This window comes from Canis lupus, chromosome 21 (assembly GCF_048164855.1).
Source record: "Canis lupus baileyi chromosome 21, mCanLup2.hap1, whole genome shotgun sequence".
NCBI classification, from domain to species: domain Eukaryota; kingdom Metazoa; phylum Chordata; class Mammalia; order Carnivora; family Canidae; genus Canis; species Canis lupus.
In genome coordinates, this window is record NC_132858.1 from 12,996,778 (window position 1) to 13,021,329 (window position 24,552).

The following is a 24,552-nucleotide window of genomic DNA, read 5'->3' on the forward strand; positions in this document are numbered from 1 at the left end:
GGGTGGTGTTTCTTTGAGGACTTTTTTCTATCCCTCAGTTTCTACCCCGTAGGAAGAGGGACACTGCAAGCCACCATGAATCATTTACTAGTTAGTATAAATGAAAGCTCAGAAATGAGGTTAGTATAAGGGTTGAGAGAGAAAGAAGACATGGATCTGTAGGAGGGAGTACCAACCAGGGTACAGAGGGGAGGGCCAACCCGTGAAGATCAGAGGAACTGAAGACAAGCCCATATAACTCTGTTAACTAATTAAATATGTACACACATGCGTGTGTGTGCATGTGCACAGACACATACACATACACATACACATACACATACACAAACACACAGAAGATAAAACTTATAAGGCAGCTCATTGGAGCCAAGGATAAAAGATATAAGCCCGAACTCATAGGGTTACTGTATGCATGCAAGAGTGTAAGAAGCAGACAAAAGTGAACAAGGATCTGTAAAACTATGTGACAATTGTTACCATTAGTTATAGAGAAGGATAATGGATGGGATTTTTTAATGAACCGTGTATTAGATAATGTATTTGTATCCGAGTTAAAAATCCTGACTTTGACAATTATACTGCAGCCCTGTAAGAGAATGTCCTGATCTTAGGAAATACACACTGAAGTGCTTCGGGGTTAGGTCAGTTTTTTTTTAATGGTGCATATACAACATCTGAAAAGCACAAAGGATGGAAGACTGATGGCAAAGAGGTGAGGAAGAGAAGGCAGAGAGCGGAATGAAGCTTCACTAAGGATTTGATGACTGAGGACGGCGTGAAAAACAGGGAAGGGGTTCATGAGAAGAGCGGTTGCAGAGAGGGCATACCAGACAAGGGTCATGGCATGAGCAAAGGTATGGCTCAAGCATGGAGCTTAGCCCACCTAGACAACTTAAAGAGTGAGGCCTACTTAGAGTTTCCAACATGTGAGGAGGAATGTGGATGGACAGACAGATGGGACAAGACTCTGAAGGGACTTGGCGCTAGTGCAGGGTAGGTAGGCTCTGAAATTGGAAGAAATTTCTTATAGACACAATTCTTATCTGCAAATCAACCACTATCTGTCTTGTGAGACAGAGAATATGCATGTAATGTGTGCAATAACAGGCTCAAGACCATTTTGAAGAAACGGTTTTTAAAATCAGGTCAACTGAGCCAAGAAGCGCTCGGAATTGAGTTGAGTGAACTCTGTTTCATAGATGTCTATGAGCAAAGACTCCATAGGCATGGTGCCAGACTCTGGGGATAGAGAGATGAAATGATGTGGTCCCCACCCTCAAGGTAGATCACAGGCTGGCAACAGGAAGAGCTTCGTAGACAAAGTGAGTTTTGAGTGGGAGAAAGGGGATGCAGATTGATAACCAGCCAGGCCTTTCTTCCAGCTTACCACTGACCTCCAGAGTGTTTGGCCTCTACTATGGTTGGTACTTAGGCATCAGTGCACTGATGTTAGGGATGGAAAGGCCATTTGGTGGCCTTCTAAATTGGATGTAATTGACCTCTACTTAGCCACAGTGATGATCTGTTGGAGGAAGGAAAAAAAAAATTAAACTGGTCAAGAAAATTAAAGACTAATTTCATTCATTCACATAGATGCAAAAGTCCTAGAAATTGAGTTCAGCAATGTATAAAAAATATAATATGTCATGATCAAGCTGGGTTGATCCTAAGAAAGCAAAAGTGATTTAACATTGGAAAAGCTATTAATGTAATTCATCCCATCAAAGGATAAAGAAGGAAAACTGTATGGTTATCTAAACAATTGTAGAAAAAAAAATCATTTGCTAAAATCCAGCACCAATTCATAATGAAACTTCCTGCCTGATAGAATTTTGTTTTTGTTTTTGTTTTTTTACCAAATAATTAGAGTAAACGTCATTCTTCAAACATCATTCTTCAAGGTGAAATGTTAGAAGCATCCCTTTAAAAGTCAGGAACAAGACAAAAATGTCTGCATCAATTCTTCTTTCCAGCATTGTACTTGAGGTCCTATCCAGTACAATAAGAAAAGAAAAAAAATTAAAATGTATAAGTTTTGGAAAAGAAAAAAAAAAGACTGACATTATTATAGATAATATAGTTGTTTACTGGAAAACACAAAAGACTTTATAGATAAATTACTAGAGTTAATTTTTAAAAGCTTAACAAGGTGAGTGGATAATATAAATCAATTGCATTTCTAAACTCCAGCAATAAACAATTATAAAACATAATTTCAAAAGATGCTAATTATAATAGCAACCAAAACTAAGGTACTTAGGAATAAACATGATGTAAGGTGTGGAAGACCTTTATAGAAAAAATCAACTTTATGGAAAGACTTTAGATAAGTTTTAAGTAAATGGAGAGATGAGCTGTATTCATGGATAAAAAGTCATAACATGAAAATGATGCCAATTCTCTTTCAATTGATCTATTGAGTCCACTCAAGTCTTTATCCCAAGAGGGGTTTTCAAGTAACTTGACAAGCTATTTCTAAAACTTCTATGGAAGGACAGAGTCCTAATAGTAGTCAAGATATTCTTGAGTAAAGAATAAGGTGTAGGGACCTTTTCTACTATATATAAAAACATAATATAAAGCCATAGTAATATAGTGTGGTATAGGAACAGGGACAGACAAATTTTCCAAAGAAATTGAACAAAGTACTCCAAAGAAGACCTACTTGAAATCTTGGAAGACCTTATGGAAACTTGATTTATGACAGAGACAGCACAGCAGATCACCAGAGAAAGAATAAATTATCCATTTAATGATGCCCACAATTTATTGTTCACGTGGGGAGAGGGGAAATAAGACGGATCCCTATTTCACACCACATCCAAAAATGAATATGTAAATTAAAAGCAAAACATACAAGACAACACTTAAATTTTTAGATGAAAATATAGAATTTCTTTATGAAGGATACCTGGGTAACTCAGTGATTGTCTGCCTTCAGCTCAGGGCATGATGCAGATCCAGGGATCATGTCCTGCATTGGGCTCCCTGCGAGGAGGCTGGTTCTCTCTCTGTCTATGTCTCTGCCTCTCTCTGTGTCTCTCATGAATAAATAAATAAAATCTTTAGAAAAAAAATAATTTCTTTATGAGATCAAGACATAGACGGATTTCTTTTTTTTTTTTTTAAGGATTTCTTATACAAGGTACAAAATGTGCTAACCATAAAACAAAAGGCTGCTATATTAGACTATATTAAAAACTTCTTTCATCAAAATATATCTTAAATGAGGCACCTGGGTAGCTCAGTCAGTCAAGGGTCCAAGTCTTGACTTCAGCTCAGGTCATGATTTCAGGGTCATGAGATCAAGCCCCAGGTCAGGCTCTGAGTTGGGCATGGAGCCTGCTTAAGATTCTTTCTCTCCCTCTCCCTCTGCTCCTTCCCCCCTAAAAAAAGAAAAAATATATATTATATATATATATATAGATTAGACTTTAGATATAGATAGACTTTAGACTTATATATCTTTAAGAAAATGAGAAGCCAAGCCACAAAATGGGAGAGGATGTCTGTAATGCTTTAACTGACCAATGAATATATAAGAAACTTCTCCTATAGCGGTCTGCATGCTCATTTCCTTGTCTCTTTCAGAACCTTTACTCAAATGTCATGTTTTTAATAAAACCTTCCCTGATCACTGTTTAAAAAACTGCAAGTTCACCACCACTCCTGGCCCTGCCTATTGTCCTTTCCTGCTTTATTTTTAGCTGTAACACTTATCATTACCATACATACTATATATGTGACTAAATATGTGTCTCTCCTTCTCCCCAACAGACTGTAAACTCTGAAATGAGACCAGGAATTTTCATCTATTTTGTTCACTACTGTGTTCCCAGCATACAGAAGAGAGCACATAGCAGGTGCTCAATAAATATGTGTTGACTAAACAAACACTTACAAATCAATAATAAAAATAACAACAACCCAAAAGAAAAACCAGCAAAAGGCTTAAACAAGGCATTTCAGAAAAAAAAGGAAAAAAACACAACTTGTCAATAAACATATAAAAAGATGCTTGAATTTATGAATAATCAGGAAAATGCAAATTAAGACCAAAATGAGATACTCTTTTGCATTTACCAGATTGGCAAACATTAAGAATTCTGATAATACTAAGTATCAGCAAGGATGAGGAGCATAGGAAACTCTTAATACATCTACTGGTGGGAGCGTAAATGATTTCCCTCTTTAGAAAATAATTTGGGATTATCTTGTAAAGGTGAACATGTGCTTAGTCTACATGTTGGTTTCTCTGTTCTTGGGTTTATACCCTGGACCAACGCCACTTGAGATGCAGTCCACAGACTGGTGTCAGTATATAAATGATCTGTGATAAGCCATCATGAGACAAGTACAAAAATTGAAAGTAAGCATTAAGAAATGTAATAGCAACCTGATGCTGCCAACTTATATTTATTTTTCAGATAAAGATTTTATTTATTTAGTCATGAGAGACACACAGAGAGAGGCAGAGACACAGGCAGCGGGAGGAGGAAGCTCCTCGCAGGGAGCCTCAAGTGGGACTCCATCCCTGGACCGGGATCACACCCTGAGCTGAAGGCAGACACTCAACTGCTGAGCCACCCAGGTGTCCCCAGACATTTTTTTTTATCATGGTGAAATATACCTAACATAAAAATTGACCATTTAGAGGTGCCTGGGTGGCTCAATTGGTTAAGTGGCCAACTCTTGACTTCAGCTCAGGTCATGATCTCAAGGTCCTGGGATGGAGCCCCATGTCAGGCTCCACACTCAGCAGGGAGTCTGCTTGAGGATCCTCTCACTCCCTTTCCCTCCCCTTGCTTGAGCTTTTTTCTCTCTCTTTCAAATAAATAAATAAATATTTTTTAAAATTTGACCGTTTAAGTAAATCATTTTTAAGTGTATAGTTCAGTGGCATTAAGTACATTTACACTGTTGTGCAACCATCACCACCATCAATCTCCAGAACATTTTTGATTTTCCTCAACTGAAATCCCGTACCCATTAAACAATAACTCCTCATTCTCTCTGTCCCCTCAGCTCCTAACAGCCATTCTACTTTCTGCCTCCATGATGCACATGGAATCATAGAGTATTTGCCCTTTTGTGACTGGATTATTTCACTTAAGATAATGTCCTCAAGTTTTGTCCTTGACATAAGGACAGGATTTCCTTCCTTTTAAAGGCTGAATAATAGTCCATTGAATGTATACACATTTCATTTATATATCCATCTATCAATGAACACTTGGGTTGCTTCCACCTTTTGTCTATTGTGAATAACTGCCATGCCATATTTAGTGAAATATATGTCTGTTGCATATAATAACATTTCATTTTCCAAGTAATCATGTTTATGGTGTTTTATATAAATATCAGTCTGGAACAGATTGGAAAAAAATTTCAATTGACCCACAGATAGTTCAAGAAGCACCACCCTGGGGGTAGTGGAAGGGGAGGTGGGTGGGGAGATGGGGTGACTGGGTGATGGGCACTGAGGGGTGCACTTGATGGGATGAGCACTAGGTGTTATACTATATGTTAGCAAATCAAACTCCCATAAAAAAAATTAAAAAAAAAAAAAGCACCACCCTGGAGTAAAGGCTTCCAAGCTTTCCTAAAAACCATAGTAAGAAAACTCTTCACACAACAGCCTGGGACACATAAACCTAACTGAAGAGGAAGCTTCATGAAGCAATACTTCACATGAAATGCACTAACATAGTTATAGCTGTCTTTCATTAAAAAAAAAAATCCTGGTTGAATCTATTAAATTGATTTCATAGCCCACTAAAGATCATGAATCTCACTTAGAAAACCAGTGCTCTTGAGAAATCCTTGTACATGTATGTCAGGAGCCATGTGAAAGAATATACCCAGTAGCGTTCTTCATAGAAGCCAAAAAAAAAAAAACAAAAAAACAAAAAAAAAAACAACCCAAACATCCATCAATAGGAAGCTAAACAAATAAACTGTGATATATTCACCTAATAGAATATTACAGGGGTCCAATCAATGTTTATTGAATGAATTAATAAACAGCTGTGAAAATGAGCTATTTGGATGAATCTTAGAAGTACAATGCAGAATGGACAAAGCAAATCACAGCCAACTCTATACTGAATTAAACCATTTTTTAAAAGCGAAATAAATCAAGCAATACTAAACACTACATGGCTAAGAGGTGCATACATGTGATGAAACTCTCCTACAAAGCAAGGGAATGATAAACACAAAATTCCAGACAGTGGGTACCTCTGAGGGCAGGGGCAGAGGGTGGAACCGAGGAGGAGTTCACAGATTTGGAAATATGTTACAAATGTTCATTTTAGGGACACCTGGGGGGCTCAGTAGTTGAGCGTCTGCCTTCAGCTTGGGGTGTGATCCCGGGGTCCAGAGATCAAGTCCTGCGTCAGGCTCCTCACGGGGAGTCTGGTTCTCTCTCTACCTGTGTTTCTGCCTCTCTCTATGTGTCTCTCATGAATAAATAAAAAAATAAAATCTTCTTAAAATGTTTGTTTTATTAATTATATTTTATATAATGATATGATATAGTATAATGTATACTAATGCTATATAAAATATATAAATCTAATATAAATATTATCTATTTATACAAATGTTCATTTTATTGTTACGCTTTGTATCCAGATATATACTATACATATTCTTCTAGCAATCAGAACATCTTTTATAGAAATGAAATAGATGGAACTGGAGGACAGAGAATTCTCCCCACCCTAAGCAAGTCACCTCTTCCATTGGTAGCAAAATATCAATAAAATGAGCCCCCTGAGCTTCTTCCAAGACCGTGGGAAAATCGCCGATAAGCATCTGAGGATCAAGTTGGAAAGAAGGGTATCAAGACAAGCACTGGCACACATCATGTCCCCTGACAGAGGAACTGCTCCAAGTCTCTTAAACTCATTCCGCAAACCTCCATCTCTCACCACTTCCAACAGCCATGGAATGTTGTTCTGCATCCCTAACTATTGGTTGCTCTTAGAGTTCTGCTTTGGGGAGCTCAGGGAGGCGATAGAAGACTACCGGGCTCCTAGGCTCCTAAGGGGTCAGGGGCCATACCTTATTCACATCTGTATTTCTAACTTTCAATCCAGTGCGTGTGTGGAATAGGTATTGGGTAATTGTTTCCTGTATAAATGGATGAAGCACTTGGTGAAAGAAAAAATAACCATTGCAATTAAACTAAACTGCTTCTGTCATTGCCAGTGAGTGAGATCACAGCAGGTGGCCCTGACTCATTGGCTACCTATGACATAGTTATGGGCAAGGCTTCCCAAAACGTATTTATGAATTGAAGATCTACTAGAGAAGGTAAGATGAGTTCACAGGATAGAAGTGGGGAAGTAGTTGGCTCTAAAATAAGAATGAGAAACCTTGGGGATTTTAAGTCTCATCACACATATCAGTAAATTGGGGATTATCTCTTTTATCCCCACGTTAATTGTTATGGTTCTTGACGAAGTGTCATGACCATATAGAATCACAGTAAGTGGCATGTGGAGGCACTGTCTGGGATTGAATCCCGGTTCCTCCATGTATTGGGCAAGCTTGGACAAATGACTTAACCTCTCTGTCCCTCAGTTTTCTCCTCTGTAGAATGGAAACAGTGGTAGCGCCTAACTCACGGAGTGGTAATGACCACAAGTGACCAAGTGAGCTGCTATCCATGAAGTGAACAGTGCCTGGCACATAGTGACTACCCTATTTATCATTAAAAAAAAAAAATCTTTACCTAGATTGACACTCTCCCGTCTGCCCACATGCCCCCAGTCCCTGTTTCTGCCAGTTAATCTCTGGCCCCGGGGACACATCAAATCTTCCTCAAACAACCCTTTGCATAGCATTCTCACCCACCCACCTCTATTCAAGCCCTCCCCTCCCTTGTCACTTTGCAAAGTAATATTCAAATTCCTCAACTTGACCTATCAAGACCTCTGTGGTAGCCGTAAGCCCTTTATCTCTCCCTACTTGCCTGCACAATTTTTTTTTCTAATAACCAAACCAGTCTTCATTGTGTCCATACTGATCATACCGACGCCCACCCAGACAACACCATTTCTTCCACTCCCAAGCCTGGAATGCTCTTCCCATGACTTCAAGGTCTGGGAAAGACACTCTGAGAAGTGAGAGAAAGGCACCAAAATGGAGACTGGGGAATATCCAAAGCAGATTTTGCATTTCTAACTTGACTTGGCTATGATCCCAGGAATGGGGGAAGGATTTTTCTCCCTCTTCCTCCTCCTTCTTCTCCTAGAAGGGTATAGAACATAGTGGTTAAGACCATGGGCTCTGGCTCTATTAGTTCCCAGTTGGGCAAGTTACTTAATTGCTCTGTGCCTCAGTTCTACTCATCTGTAAAAGGGAGGTGGCAACCCTTTCCCTTTTACCTAGTACCTTCTGGAATGGATGTGGTGGTGTGCCACAAGGATCCCCCTTCAAGACTGAGACACTTATTCCCCAGCTGCAGGAGTGATGGCCACCGACTGCTCACACTGAGTCCCTCCCAGGAACTGACCTCAACCAAAGGAAGCTGTACTGCTCAAGATTACGTCCCCTCCCTGGGGAAGCCTGCTTCCAGTACTGAGGCAATAGAGGGTACAAAAGCCTGGCACCCTGGCCTTTTTTAGACAACTCCAAAGGGGCACGGCAGCTTCTAATCTCCCCCATAAAATCTCTTGAGGTCCCTGTTGTGACCACATCAGAGGCCAAATTCTCTCTCTGCCCACTGCAGCTCCCGTTCCCTTCCCTCACAGGTGTTGTTCCCAAAACTACCCTCAATAAAACTGCCTGCATGCAAATCTCTGCTTCAGAGTCTGTTTCCCAGGAAACCTGACCTACAACAGGTGGTTGGTCTAGGAAAGCAGTCTCAAAACTGGGATTTGGGAGCAGAACTGCTTGTTAGCTGACTGGCTCTGAAGACCCCATTACTGATGGAGGTGGACCACTGAGAGCTCTGACACGTGGCTAGAGTGCAATTGCTAAAACTTTCACGGCTGGTGGCCTGGGATGGGACACAGGTGGACACTGTGCCCTGGGGTGCAGCATATCAAGTGTTACAGAGGTTCTGGTAAGTACTATTTATAAAGACTATAGAATGAGATGGCTGTTGCTGGGGGTGGCAGGGGATTGATTCACTGGAGAAAGACACTGAAAGGCCCAGAATGATTAATCACCAATATAAGGCGGAGTGTAAGAGCTTGAGGCCATCTTTGGCAGCATATAGAGAGACTCATCTCCTGCGCTAGAGGGCAGAGAAAATGAAGGATCAGGCCCAGCACTTAATTATAGGAGGAACAGGACTCCAAAGAAGATTGAATTCTCAACTCCAACAGATCTGCTATGCCAAGGTCGGAGGCCTGATTAGAAAGAATGGGACCCTGAGATTCTTGTGAGGCTGCAAGCAAGACTGGTCAGGACTACAGTCATCTCAAGGTTTAACTAAAACTGGAGCATCTGTCCAAGCTCATTCTCATGGCTTTTGCAGGTATTAGAAGATCCTTTCCCAAGCTCATCCCTGCAATTGCTGGTAGGCCTTTGTACCTCTTCCTGAGTCCTGATTGTTCTCTTCACATAGCAGCTGGTAACAGGAGGGAGGGAGGCAAAGAGGGAGGTAGAGAGAGTGAGAGGGCACCAGGAAGTCTCCCAAGCCATAGCCTTTTTGTGTCCTAATCTTAGATGTGCCATCCCATCCCGTCTGCCATTTTCTATGCATTAGCACCAAACCACTGGGTCCAGTCCACACTCAGGGAGAGAATACATGAGGGAGGGAGTGCCAGGAGGCAGGGGCCATTTAGGGACCACCTTAGAGGCTGCCTACCACAACCTGGCAGACCTTTTCAGGTTCTGGAGATAGCGCGTCCCATACTTGAAGATACCGAGGCAACCCATTTACTTAGTGACAAAGAAGAATGTCAGCTTTCAGTGAAGCCCAGAGCAAGAAAGGACTCTTCAGCAGGTGCAGGCTGTGGTGTGAATGACCCATCAAAGGGACTATGATGGGAAAGGCACTGTATGAAGTTTATGGCAAACCCCAGGAAGAGTCACAAAGCAGATCCCTAATATTTTGGACCAAAGCCATGCCGTCTAGAACAGGGGACTGTATATCCCATTCAAAAAATAAACAGCAACCTGTGTTCTCCTGAGCCCCAGTAGACACAGAGGACTTGGTTATGGGACATTAAGTGACTGTGAAGCCAGAACTCTCCATAACAAGCTGGATCTGTCAGACTCACCAAGTCATAAAATCATTTGGGCTCAGAGCTCTCCATCATAAGATGGAGGCATATATCCAGGCTTGATGAAGCCTGCACAGAGCATGATGGCATAAGTAAGCCACATGAGTAGGTGACTCAGACTCCCATGTACCTCTTTCTCAGTTCATACCAATGGCCACATGGGGAATCATTTATGGCCAGCAGATGAGAAAGGGAAAAGGCTGAGCGTGGGTCACAGATGAGCCCCTCAGTATGTGGGTGCAAAATGAAAATGTACCATGGCTGCATACAGCCCTTCTCAGTAAGGGGTGGGGAAAGGTGGCAGTTCTGAAGGATAACAGTGGGGAAATCCTTCAGTGCAAAGCTTTAGATGGTCATTCATTGCATACAAAGAAAAATGGCCTGAGATTAGACTATAAAGACTCAAAAGCAGGTGTGATTGGCTTGATTACTTGGTCAAGGGTCTGGAAGGAGAAAGGTGATCTGGGAAAGAGGTAGATAGATGAACCTATGGGATTGTGCATGAAGATCTTTTTTCTTTAAGATTTTATTTATTTATTCATGAGAGACACAGACACAGAAAGAGAGGCAGGCAGAGACACAGGCAGAGGGAGAAGCAGGGTCCCTGCGGGGAGCCCGATGTAGGACTCGATCCGGGGACCATGGGATCATGCCCTGAGCCAAAGGCAGATGCTCAACCACTGAGCCACACCCAGGCATCCCAAGCGTGAAGATCTTACTGCATGTCAACAGCCATTAAAGGTCATCCACCACGTAAAGGACACCAAACAATCAAGTAGGCAGAATTTCACAGGTAGTTGATGTCCGCCAGCCTCTACCACCAGCCATCCCAATACTAGCATGAACAGAGCAGCCATAATGGCAGGAATGGAAGCTGAGCATGAGCCCAACAGTATAAGCTCCCACTCAGCAAGCTGCTCTAGCTACTGTGGCTGCCAAATATCAATGTACCAGCAACAGCGACCAATGCTGGGCACCTTCATGGCCCGATCCTTCCAGGAAAGCAACCAGAACTTGATGGGAAACTGATTACATTGTAACCCTTCCACTCTGATTGGGGCAGCAGGCTAGAATGAACACATATCCCATGCATGAACTTGTCTGACTACAGACAGAATGTTTGACACACTGGAACAGAATCTCGCATAATGTTGTCTGAGACCAAAGAGCTCCTGAAGGAGGTATAGCTATGGATATATGATCACAGGATCCACTGGTTCATGGTGTACTGCACCACTCAGAAGCTCCTAGCCTCTCAGGGTGATGGAATGACCTTCTGAAAGTACAACTGAGCTACAACATGGAGATAATGCCCAGTGAAGATGGAACACCATCCTCCAGGACATAATTTAGAGCCTACATCAATGGCCATTATATGGTGCTGTGTCCCAGTCAGGTGGAATAGATGGGTCTGGGGATGGAGAGGTGGAAGTAGGAGTGGTTCTGCTTATCACTACTCCCAGCGACCTCAGCTCAAGGAGCCTAAAGGTCTTTGTTCCTAGAAGGTTCTAGGAAGATTCCATTCTATCAGGGATGCAGTAATCCAATTAAACTTTAGGTTGCGGGATCAATTCAAGTTTCTTGTGCCAAGAGACCAGTGGACAAGGAAAGGGTTCATCGTGCTAGCAGGGGAACTGATACTTACCATTAAGAGGAGGTGAGACTGCTGTTGTAGAATGAGAGCAAATGAGATCACTAGATGATCACCGGGACACACTCTACATCTCTTCAAACTCTGTGTCTACTATCAACCTTAAGTTACAAATGCAGCAACCACAGCCTGAGGCCAAGCAAGCTGCCTAAACCAGCAGATGTTAACTGAGAGTGAGGGGAATCTGGAATGCAGAGAGAGGTGGTAGCAAGGAATATTTAGTAGCCTGAAGAGTCAGAACAGTTGTTGTCCTACTACCTTCCTTGCCTATGTTTCCCAGAAAGAGACTTCTGGAGAAGCTTCTGAGGAGGCAAACAGTATATTAAGCAAGTGGATCTGAGCACAAGGGACAGACTGTAGTGGATCCTCTGGTGTTCTGCACATATTACCTTCCCTCGTTCAGGGCTGAGTATTGGTTGCTAACAACTCACAGTTCAGTTCCTCTCCAGGCATCGCCCTCTGTCAAAGGAAGCTGCTTTGTTCAAATTGCCTCCTCTCCCTAGCAGCTTACATCCAGTGGTTTGCTAACAGGAGGTAAAATAATTCAGCTCCTTTGTTTTAATTGGGACAACTCTGCAGGGCCCTCCCAGTCCCAGCACCTCCTAGAATCTGCTGAGACCTCTGTTGTAACAGTTCCACTCCCTCTGTTAAAGGGCATCCACCACCCTTCACAGGTGTTTCTGAGAGTATTCCCACTTCCTGCATGCAAATCTCGGCTTCACTATCTGTCTCCCATGGAACCTAATGCTTTTACCCTGAGTCATTATAAGAATTAAATGACTTAGTTTCTGGAAAGAGTTTGGAATAGTGCCTGACACAGAGTAAGCCCTGTATAAGTGCTTACTGTTACTACTCTCTCCAATATTATGAAGTGTCCTGCCCTCATTCCTTAAACCTAGGTTAGTTCTATTACTTCCCCCACTCAGAATCTTCTACTGTGGAAGATCCATGTGCTACCGGTGATATTTGAAGTGATTTTAGGTAGTATACTGACAAACATCTTTTAACTATTGTGAATTTTTATTTTACTTTTCATTTTGAAATAATTTTAGATTCACAGGAGGTTACAAGGAAATGGACGGGAAAGTCCCAGGCACCCTACTCCAGTCTTCACCAACATTAACATCTTACATCACGATAGTACCATGGCAAGACCAAGAAATTGGTTTTGATATAATCCATAGAGCTTATTCAGATTTTGTCAATGTCATATGCACTCGTGTGTATGTGTGTGTGTGCAGTTCTAAGCAATTTTATCTGTATGGGGTCTTGCATAACAACCACCATAAAGGAGATTCTCAACTGTACCATCACCTCATGAATCCTTTGTTACCCCTTTATAGCCACAAACCTGCTCTTTTCCCCATCCCTAAATCTCTGTTCTTCATTTCTATATTTTTGTCTTTTTAAAAAATGTTATATCAATGGATTCATACATTGAATAGCTACATAAAGCTATTACCAATAAAGCTACTATGAATGTTCATGTACAAATTCCTGATAAAAATAAGTCTTCCTTTGTCCCAGAATACATGCCCAGAAATATAATGGCTGAGTTATACACTAAGTTTTCAGTTTCGAAAGGAACTGGCAAACTATCTTCCAGAATGGCTCTACCATTTTACGTTTGCACCAGCAATGTATGACTGATATAGTTTCTCTACACCCTCAAAGGCATTTGGTATTATCACTATTTTTCATTTTAGTTGAGTTTACTTGTATTTTTATTAACATTTTATTTATTTATATTATTGTTTTTTAAAGATTTTATTTATTTATGAAAGACACAGAGAGAGAGAGGCAGAGACACAGGCAGAGGGAGAAGCAGGCTCCCTGCAGGGAGCCCAATGCAGAACTTGATCCCAGGACCCTGGGATCACGACCTAAGCCAAAGGCAGATGCTCAACCACTGAGCCACTCTGGTGTCCCTATTTATATCATTCTTATATTTATGGCAAATAATACTGGTTTTGCTTTTATAGCAGTGATATAAATTTTTATTTAAGAATAAAATTAGGTCTTAAAAAGTAAGTTGTATCAAAGGAAAATATTAAGTAACACTTCCAGTGTACATGTTGATGGCAAAAATCATGAACTTGGTGCACAAATGTGTGAAGTTTAGAAAGCCCCACCACAATTTATCTGTATTATGAGTTAAATAGGTTTTTGTGGCCCAACCATTTTGTTTATGTAAAAAATATTCCAATTAATTGATCCACAGTAAAATTTTAGAACATACAACTCTATATTGAAATCCACTCCCACTAACTTGTATTGCTTCATTCCTTCAGACTATGTTCTATGTTATCTACCCAATAGGAAACTCCATAAAGATAAGGATTCTTACACTTCTTATGACTTAGCACTTAACACATCAATAAGTGCTTTGTGATTACTTAAATGCATAGTAAGAATTCCTGGGAATATTGAAATTGCTTATTATGACACTGTTATACTGGCAGCCTCCAATGAACCATGCCTCCTGGCAGTTAAGTGCTTGAGTAATACCTTCACTGTAATACCAAACTGACTCTATACTTATGCAGAGCCTTGGACATTAGCAAATGTGACACAAGCGGAGGCTTGATAAGCACTTGCACGTCAGAGCTTGCTTGTCCTCTTGGAATGTTCCCTCCTGGAACGCAGCTGCCACATGGGAAGAAAGTCCAGGCTTTCCTTCTGGAGAGAGACCACATGGAGATGCACAAGGCCACATATGGAGGACTGAAGTGCCCAGTCAAGTTCTCAACAAAACCAAGCGCATGAGTGACCCTAGCTAACAACATATGGGACAGAGCTACCCAGCTGGGCCATGAATCATGAGAAATATATCACTTCTGTTTAAAGCCATTATACTTTGGCATGGTTGGTTATATAGCAATAGACAACAGATACACTTAATGCTGCCTAGGCTGGGGAAAAGAGATGCTTTAGCAATTGGATCAATGAACCCACAATGATGGGTTCTGGACAGCTGTAGAACCCTGAGAAGACACAAGCAAAGGGAAGACAGAAAGAGGACAGGAAAGAACATAGGACAGGCTTATTTATTGATGAAGCTCAGGATGTTTAAAGAAAGGAATCATAACGTTTAACAGCCTAAATTTCCTTGTGATCACTTAGGCCAGGAAGGGCTACCATGCGACCTAAGTACCAAATCTCTCAACTGCCAGGCCCACCACCAAGGGATCACAGAATTCTTTCCTGATGAACTTAGCATACCTTCTGGATCTTTCTCAGCATACTCTCTGGACAGCCACTAACCAATTAACCAAGTTGGCACAGGGTGTAAGATCAATATCCATCTCCAACCTCTACCATTATTTTTACTAATAAATGATTCTGGGACCTAAGGGATTTCTCTGCAGAGCTTGTCACAGATCTGAAAAGTAGCTACTTTAAGTAGGATTAAAACTCCATATTCTTGAAGAGCCTTGAAATTGGTCAAATCTGGGTTTAAGGTCAGGATATGTCACTTTTTAGTCATGAGATCTAGCTCGGACAAGTTATTTAATCTCTCATTGGCTCGATTTCCTCATCTATAAATAGGGATAATATTTTTTTAAACGTTGAGCACTGGAGAGCTCTTTATTTTTTAAAATTTATTTATTTAAATAATCTCTATATCCAACGTGGGGCTTGAACTCACAAACCTGAGGTCAAAAGCTGCATGCTCTACTGACTGGACTGAGCCAGCCAGGGGCCCCAGCAGAGATAATGTTTTTACCTCAAAAAGTTGCTGTTAGAATTAAATACATTCATATATTTTATATAAAAACACTGACCACCATGCCTGGCATGTAGTAGACTGTCTGATTACACTGACTTCCCAGCAAATAGCAAGGAGTGCTTGAAATCTGACCCATGAAAATGAGCAAAGGGAAATTTGACATACTTTGTCCACAGCAGAGATGTGTGGTGGGCATCAGAACCAGTGGGGAGGGCCATAAAAGGGAGAAGCAGCAAGTGGGAAGGAGACATCTGAGAGAACTCTCTCTCTATCCTCTGGGTGTTGGGGCTGTCAGCAATGAATCCTACTACCAGTGCCACTCTCCGTTCTGTGATAATTGTCTCATAATTTTGCCATTTACCTATAATATGCATATTGGGACCTGCGGACATGACACTGAAACTCTGGCCATCACAAAAGTTTCTCAGCAAAGCAAAAGCCATTCTCCAAGCTTAGTCTCATTCCTCCTGTCTGGACAACTCCTGCAGCTCCAATAAAGACATCCTGAGCCTCCTTGCTCTCTCCCCGCAAGTCCTTGAGGAATGCCCCCAAAGTCCCATTCCACTCACACCCTTCCTAATCTGATCTTTCATTTGCTTAAGAGCCTTGCCAGGTCCACATCCTTGCCAGGCTGTGAGGTCCCAGGTAAGAAGGCACTTGCTTGGGGCACCTCGGTGGCTCAGTCAGTTAGGCAGCCAATTCTTGACTTCAGCTCAGGTCATGATCTCAGGGTCCTGGGATCAAGACCCATGTTAGGCTCCATGCTCTGCAGGAAATCTACTTGAGGATTCTCTCCCTCTCTCCCTGTCCCTCCCCCACTTAAATAAATAAATAAATCTTAAAAAAAAAAAAAGGCAGCACTCACTAATCCATTGACCAAGAAGAGCATCACAGTGTTCTCACCCAATCATCCCAGCTCATCTTGACAAAGAGGATCCCATCTTGCTGGAGGAAGCCAGCCTTCCCATAATTCCTCCCTACTCCAGGTAGGATCCTTTGGTTGCAAGCAACAGAAACAAATTTGGCTAAGTCAAGCAAGGGGATATATTAGGAGGATGGGCCAGTTCACAGAAGCAAGAGACAGCTGAGGATGAGGCTGGTGGAGCTAGGAACAATGACAGCCATGACATCCTGGAATAGGAGCAATTAACCATCTTGTTAGAACTCTGCCTCTGACTCAGTCTTATTTTATATTTTGCAATTCTGTTGAACATCCCAAGTCCTTGAATCTGACTGGCTTGGCTTGAGCAAAATGCCCTTTTCTTTGCCACCTTGATTGACAGCCCAACTGAGACTACAACCAATGTGGCACGAGTAATTGTCCAAAACTGAAAATGGGTTTGTTGCCAAAAGAAGGAAGCAGAATGGTGGACCAAAAATTGGATAATGAAGCCAAAACTTACATGTGTCCAAAACACCCCCATTCTCTCTCCACTTACACAATTCACCTAGCCACCAGGATTCCAGGTGCTGTATATGAACAAAAGTTGGCAGAACTGTAAACCAACTCTGGTGATAAACCAGCTGAAGAAAACTCAGAGGAGAAATTGGGTTTTTTTTTTTTGGGGGGGGGGGGTCAGAAGACCCGAGTTCTAGGTCCAGCACTGCTACCAGTTGTGACCTCTGTTTCCTCATCTAAGTAATGAGATAAGCAGTGATCTATCCAGCAGATCATTATACATATCAAATAGGTAATACACTTGAAGGCATTTTGAAGGCTGTTGAACATGCAGACTTGAGGGGCTGTTATTGGTCTGCCTGGGTTTTTATAATTTATTTTACAGATTGCATCATATCAACTACTTAACCTGAGATTGTGTTCAGCCAGGAGCAATGCAGTTTTGCCCTTAGCTGGCAGACAGGCTGCAGTGAAGTGAGATGAAGGAGAGACAGCCCTACAGGTAATGCAGTGGGCAGTCTTATTTCAACCTATTTTGCAATGCAATGATCTTGAGGAAATATTAGGATGCAGTTCATAGAGAGTTCTTACTAACTCAGAAAAATCAACTCCAGTGAGAGCCAAGAAATAGAAAACCGCCAGTGTGTAGGAAATAGCCATTTGGAAGAACGCATCAGATATTCAATATTCAACACAGAATTGAATGGCAATGTAGCATAGTCGTTCAGAACATGAGCTTTGAGTCACGAAGACCTGAGTTTGAACTCCAGCCACATCCCTTGCTTCATATTTACAAGTATGACAATAATCCATTCAACAAATATTTAGTAAGGACTTATCAAATGCCAGGTATTATTTTAGGCACTGGTGATACAATAGTGAACCATATAGATTAAAAACCCCTGCCTTCATGGACTTTACATTCTATAAACAACAACAACAAAGTAAAATATACAGTATATGAGATAGTGATAAATGCTATGAAGAAAATAAAGCTAGAAAGGAAGCCAGTGGGGTGATTGTGGAAGAGCCATTATAATCTGTCAGGTGATCAGGAAAAGCCTCACTCTGATAATTACAGTTAAACCAAGAGATAAAGGAAGGGATAGACTGGACTATGCGGATGTCTGAGAGAAGACTATTCCAGGCAAAGGGGATAGCAAGTGTGAAGGCCTGGTCATAAGAACACACCTAGAAAGTCCAAGGAACCACAAGGTAGCCAGGAAAGAAGAGGAGAGCTTATAGTTAGAGAGAAGTTGGACATCAGAACAGAGTATTGGAAATGGGGCCAACACATAGGGCCTCATACTTTGGCTTTTACTCTGAGTGAGATGGGAAGCCATTAGAAGGTTCAGAGCAGGAGAGTAACAATCTAATTTTTTTTTAATTTACTTTTTTTTAAAGAATTTATTTATTCATGAGAGACACAGAGAGAAGGCAGAGACATAGGGAGAGGGAGAAACAGGCTCCTCACAGGAAGCCCGATGCGGGACTCGATCCCGGAACTCTGGGCTCACACGTGAGCCGAAGGCAGATGCTCAACCAGTGAGCCACACAGGTGTCTCTTTTTTACTTTTTTTAATTTAAATTTTGTTAGCTAACATACAGTGCGATGTTGGTTTCTGGAGTAGAACTCACTTACATACAACACCCAGTGCTCATCATAACCAGTGCCCTCCTTAATACCCATCATCACCCATCTAGTAGGACATTCCCCACCCACATCCCTCTATCAACCCTCGATTTGTTCTCTATCATTAAAAGTTACTTATGGCTTGTTTTCCTCTCTTTTTTTTCTTTTCCCCTTCCCTTACGTTCATCTGTTTTCTTTCTCAAATTCCACATATGACTGTGATCATAGGTGTCTTTCTCTGACTTATTTCACTTAGCATAATATACTCTAGCTCTATCCATGTCATTGCAAATGGCAAGATTTCATTATTTTTGATGGCTGAATAATATTCCATTGTGTATATATACACATCTTCTTTATCCATTCATCAGTCAATGGACATGTGCTCTCTCCATAGTCTAGCTACTTTAACAGTGCTGCTATAAATACTGGGGTGCATGTACCCCTTCAAATCTGTATTTTTGTATCCTTTGGGTAAATACCAAGTTGTGCAATTGTTAGATCATAGGCTAGTTCTATTTTTGGCTTTTTGAGGAACCTCTAAACTGTTCTACAGAGAGGGAGAGATCACAACTGACACCACAGAAATATAAACATCTGTAAGATAATACTATGAAAAATTATGTGCCAACAAACTAGGCAACCTGGAAGAAATGGACAAATTCCTAACAACCTACAAACTACCAAAACTGGAACAGGAAGGTAGAGGAAATTTGAACAGACCCAGAACCAGCAAAGAAATTGAGTCAGTAATCAAAAGTCTCCCGAAAACAAAAGTCCAGGGCCAGGCAGGTTCCCAGGGCAAATCTACCAAACCTGTGGAGAAGAGTTGATACCTATTCTCCTCAAACTGTTCCAAAAAATTAAAACATGGAAGGAAAATCTCCAAAGTCATTCTATGAGGCCATCATTACCTTGATTGCAAGACCAAAGACCCCACTAAAAAGAATTATAGGCCATCATCCCTGATGAACATGGATACACAAATTCTCAATAAAATACTAGCCAATTGAATTCAACAGTACATTAAAAAAATTATTCACCATGATCAAATGGGATTTATTCCTGGGCTGCAAGGGTGGTTCAACATTTGCAAATTAATCAATGTGATACACTGCATTAATAAACGACAGGAAAAGAACTATATGATCATTTTAATAGGTGCAGAAAAAGCACTTGACAAAATACAGCAGCTTTTCTTGGTAAAAATCCTCAATGAAGTAGGATTTTTAGTTGGAGCATACCTCGATATCATAAAGACCATATACAAAAGACCCATGACTAATGTCATCATCAATGGGGAAAAACTGAGAGCCTTTCCCCTATGACTAGGAACAAGAAAGGATTTTTACTACTCTCACTATTACTATTTAACATGCATTGGAAGTCTTAGTCTCAGCAATCAAACAAAAAGAAATAAAAGGCATCCAAATTGGCAAGGAGGACTTCAAATTTTCACTATTTGCAGACGATATAATACTCTATCTAGAAAACCTGAAAGACCACCAAAAAATTGCCAGAAGTGATACATGAATTCAGCACAGTTGCAGGATATAAAATCAATGTGCAGAAATCTGTGCATTTCTATAAACCAATAACGAAGTAGCAGAAAAAGAAATCAAGGGGCAGCCCGGGTGGCTCAGCGGTTTAGCGCCGCCTTCGGCCTAGGGCATGATCCCAGAGACCCACCATCGAGTCCCACGTCAGGCTCCCTGCATGGAACCTGCTTCTCCCTCTGCCTGTGTCTCTGCCTCTCTCTCTTTCTCTCTCTCTCTCTGTATGTCTCATGAATAAGTAAATAAAATCTTAAAAAAAAAAGAAAAAGAAATCAAGGAATTGATCCCCTTTGCAACTGCACCAAAAACAGTAAGATACCTACAAATAACCTAACTAAAGAGATAAAAGATCTGTACTCTGAAAAGTACAGAACACTTATGAAAGAAATTGAAGAGGACACAAAGAAATAGAAAAGCATTCCATGCTCATGAAATGGAAGAACATTGTTAAAATGTCTATGCTACCCAAAGCAATCTACACATTTAATGCAATCCCCTATCAGAATACCAACAGCATTTTTTCACGGAGCTAGAACAAACAATCCTAAATTTGTATGGAACCACAAAAGACCCCAAATAGCCAAAGCAATTCTGAAGAAGAATAACAAAACTGTAGGCAGCACGGTTCCAGATTTCAAGCTACATTACAAAGCTGTAGCCATCAAGACAGAATGGTATTGGCACAAAAACAGACATGTAGATCAATGGAACAGAATAGAGAACCCAGAAATGGACCCACAACTATATGGTCAACTAATCTTTGACAAAGCAGAAAAGAATATCCAATGGGGAAAAAGTAATTTAAAAGTAAAAGGCTAATTTGAGCTGTTCTGTTATGGGCAAGGGCAGAAGAAGGAAACCAGTTAGGAAGCTAGAATATAAACACACGTGAGTCTTCTAGTTTCTGGCCCAGCATGTAAAGTGGTTGGAAGTTGCCACAAGAAGCAAAAAGCTGAACAAATTGAAAAAACAATGACCCTTCTTAGATCTGTCAGAGAAGTAAGGTCTCAGGGCAAACGACTGCTGCCATAATTTGGAGATACAGACAGGTGAATAAATATAATCACAACTCATCAGAGCAGAGATCACAAGCAGAAACCTTTGTGAGAAGCAGTGCTGGGATAGGAAAACTTAAACTTTAAATGACAAACTGCTGGTGGCTCAGTGCAGACAAGTCTAAAAGTTAAAAACTGCAGGGGGACCCAGTTTTTGAGGGGCACCCACGCTTTTGTGAGTTTTACCCCCAGGAACGCAACTAGGTTCTCACAGCAAATGTTGGAGAAAGAACCCCTCCTGGTTCTGGCATGGGTAAAGGAAAAGGAACCCTCTGAACTAGACCAGAATATTGTGTTCTTCTTAGTAAGGCTTGCCCTCAAGAGAAACTATTTTACTGGAGCCTAAACCATGGGAGATTTTCCAGAGCCTAACCAACATGAAGGAAGGGAAATACTCAACTCCAGCCCCTCTCTGACCATCCTGTCCTACTTAAGGCAGGGCGGGGTTGAGAAGCATCTGTGAAATTCACAGTCTAGAGGGACAGGCTCCCTAAAAGACTAAGACCTACCCAATCATAGAACTATGTAACACTTTCTTCCTCCCACAGTTACATACTACAATTCCTTTTACCTAGTACATTATGTCCAACCATCAAGAAAAAATTACAAGGCATAGTAAAAGGCAAAACATACAGCTAGAAGAAGTAGAACATGAACTAGACTGAGAGATGGTAGGGATGCTGGAATTATCAGACTTGGAATTTAAAACGACCATGATTAATATGCTAAGGGCTCTAGTGGATGAAGCAGACAGCATGCAAGAACAGATGGGAAATGGAAGTTCTAAGGATGAATCAAAAAGAAATGCTCTAGAGATTTAAAAAAAAACCTGTAACAGAAATGAAGTATGTCTTCAATGAGCCCACCAGTAGACTGGACACAGTTCAGGAAAGAATCACTGAGCTTGAGCATATCTCCACAGAAACTTCTGAGATAGAAAAGTAAAAAATAAGCAAAAAAAAAAAAAAAAAAAAAAAAACCCGGGGGAAAAAACAGGACAGAATATCCAAGAACTGTGGGACAACTACAAAAAATATAACATACATATAATGGGGATAGCAGAAAAAGAAAAAAAAGAGGAAGGAACAAGAATATATATTTGAAGCAATAATGACTGAAAATTTCTCCAAAAATTTTTTTTTTTAATTTCTCCAAAATTTTAAAAAGATTTTATTTATTCATGAGAGACTGAGAGAGAGAGAGAGAGAGAGAGAGAGAGGCAGAGACACAGGCAGAGGGAGAAGCAGGCTCCATGCAGGGAGTCTGACGTGAGACTCAATCCCAGGCCTTCAGGATCACACCCTGGGCTGAAGGCGGCACTAAACCGCTGAGCCACCCGGGCTGCCCAACTTTCCCCAAATTAATGCAGAAACCAAACCACAGATCCAGGAAGCTCAGAAGACATCAAGCTGGATAAATACCCCCCCCAAAACCACCCCAAAACAAAAGCAAAAGGAAAAAAACTATACCTAGGCACGTTATATTCAAAATGCAGAAAATCAAAGGCAAAAGAAAGAAAAGAAGCCAGAGGTGAAAAACATCTTACCTTATAAAGAAGCAAAGGTCAGAAACACATCAAACTTCTCCTCAGAATCATGTAAGTAAGAAGACAGTAGAATGAAATATTTAAAGTGCTGAAAGAAAAAAAAAAAACCCACCAACCTAGAATTCTGTATGCTGTGAAAATGTGCTTCAAAAGTAAAGGAGTTTAGGGATACCTGAGTGGCTCAGTAGGTTGATCAGCTGACTCTTGGTTTCAGTTCAGGTCATGATCTCATGGGTCATGGGATGGAGCCTCACGTTGGGTTCCATGCTCAATGGAGAGTCTGCTTGAAGATTTTCTCTCTTTGCCCCTCCCCCTACTTGTGCACCTGCTCTCTCTCTCCAAAATAAATAAATCTATTTTTTTTTCAAAGTAAAATAGTTTATTTCTCAGACACAAAAAATGAAGTTTGTTGCTAGTAGACTTGCCTTGCAAGAAATGTTAAAAGAGGGATCCCTGGGTGGCGCAGCGGTTTAGTGCCTGCCTTTGGCCCAGGGCGCGATCCTGGAGATCCGGGATCGAATCCCACGTCGGGCTCCCGGTGCATGGAGCCTGCTTCTCCCTCTGCCTGTGTCTCTGCCTCTCTCTCTCTGTGTATCATAAATGAATAAAAATTAAAAAAAAAAAAAAAAAAAAGAAATGTTAAAAGAAGTTCCTAGAGAAAAGGAAAATGATATGGGTCAAAAAACTTACATCTGCATAAATGAGAGAAGGAACAAATGAAGGTTAAAAATAAAAATGTTTATTTTTCTTAATTGATCTAACACAACAGTCTGTTCAAAATAATAATAGCAACAATGTTTTCAATGGTGTGTGTGGGTCTGTGCATGCAGGCTGGTATGCTTATGTGTAAGTAAAAGGAATGACAGCAATGATACAAGGGATGAGAGGAGAGAATTTGAACTATTCTGTTATTATAAGACACCTGCACTACCCATAAAGTGGTTTAGTGTTATTTGAAAGGGGAATTGGATTTGTTGTAAATGTATGTTGCAACTCTAGGCCACTAAAAAGTCTTTTTTAAAAAAGCATAACTGATATACAAGAAAGGAGAGAAAATGGAATCATATAAATGCTCAATTAAAACCACAAAAGGAAGAAAAGAAATAAAAGATAAAAATAGGAACAAAGAAAAAAGACAGTGAATAACAAATTAACAAACATGGTAGAGACTAATCCAGCTATATCAATAATCACCTTAAACATCAAGGGTTTAAATAAACTAATTAAAAGGCAGGGATTGTCAAAGTAGATCAAAAAACAAGACTCAACAATATGTTGTCTACAAGATCCACTTTAATATAAATACATATATAAAGCAAAATTAATGGATGAGAAAAGATATACCATTTTAACACTAATCAAAATAAAGCAGGAGTAGCTATATCTATTTCGGACAGAATAGACTTCAGAGCAAAGAAAGCTATCAAGGATAGAGAGGTGTATTATATAAGGATAAAAGGGTCAATTTTCTAGGAAGACATATCAGTCCTTAGTGTGTATATGCTTACCAACAGAGTGTCAAAATATGTGAGGCAACAAATGATAGAACTGCAAAAAGAAATAGATGATCCACTATTATAGTTGGAGACTTCAACACCCCTTTCTTAGAAATGGACAGATCCAACAGACTGAAGATCAGTAAGGACGTAGTTGAACTCAACAGCACCAGCAATCAATTGGACATAATTGATATCTATAGACTACTTCATTCAACAACAGCAGAATGCACATTCTTCTC

General features: G+C 40.7%; 1 long non-coding RNA gene across 1 annotated transcript in view; it reads right to left on the reverse strand.

Annotated features, from left to right (window-relative positions):
- Nucleotides 1-349: 349 nt before the first annotated feature.
- LOC140612698 (uncharacterized) overlaps nt 350-24,552 on the reverse strand; it is a 67,420-nt gene continuing 43,217 nt past the window's right edge. The window contains exons 3-6 of the long non-coding RNA XR_012013875.1: nt 3,236-3,386; nt 2,912-3,063; nt 1,857-1,989; nt 350-1,522 (exon numbers count right to left, since the gene is read on the reverse strand). This is a non-coding gene — a long non-coding RNA (uncharacterized lncRNA). The remainder of the gene's footprint in view (nt 1,523-1,856; nt 1,990-2,911; nt 3,064-3,235; nt 3,387-24,552) is intronic.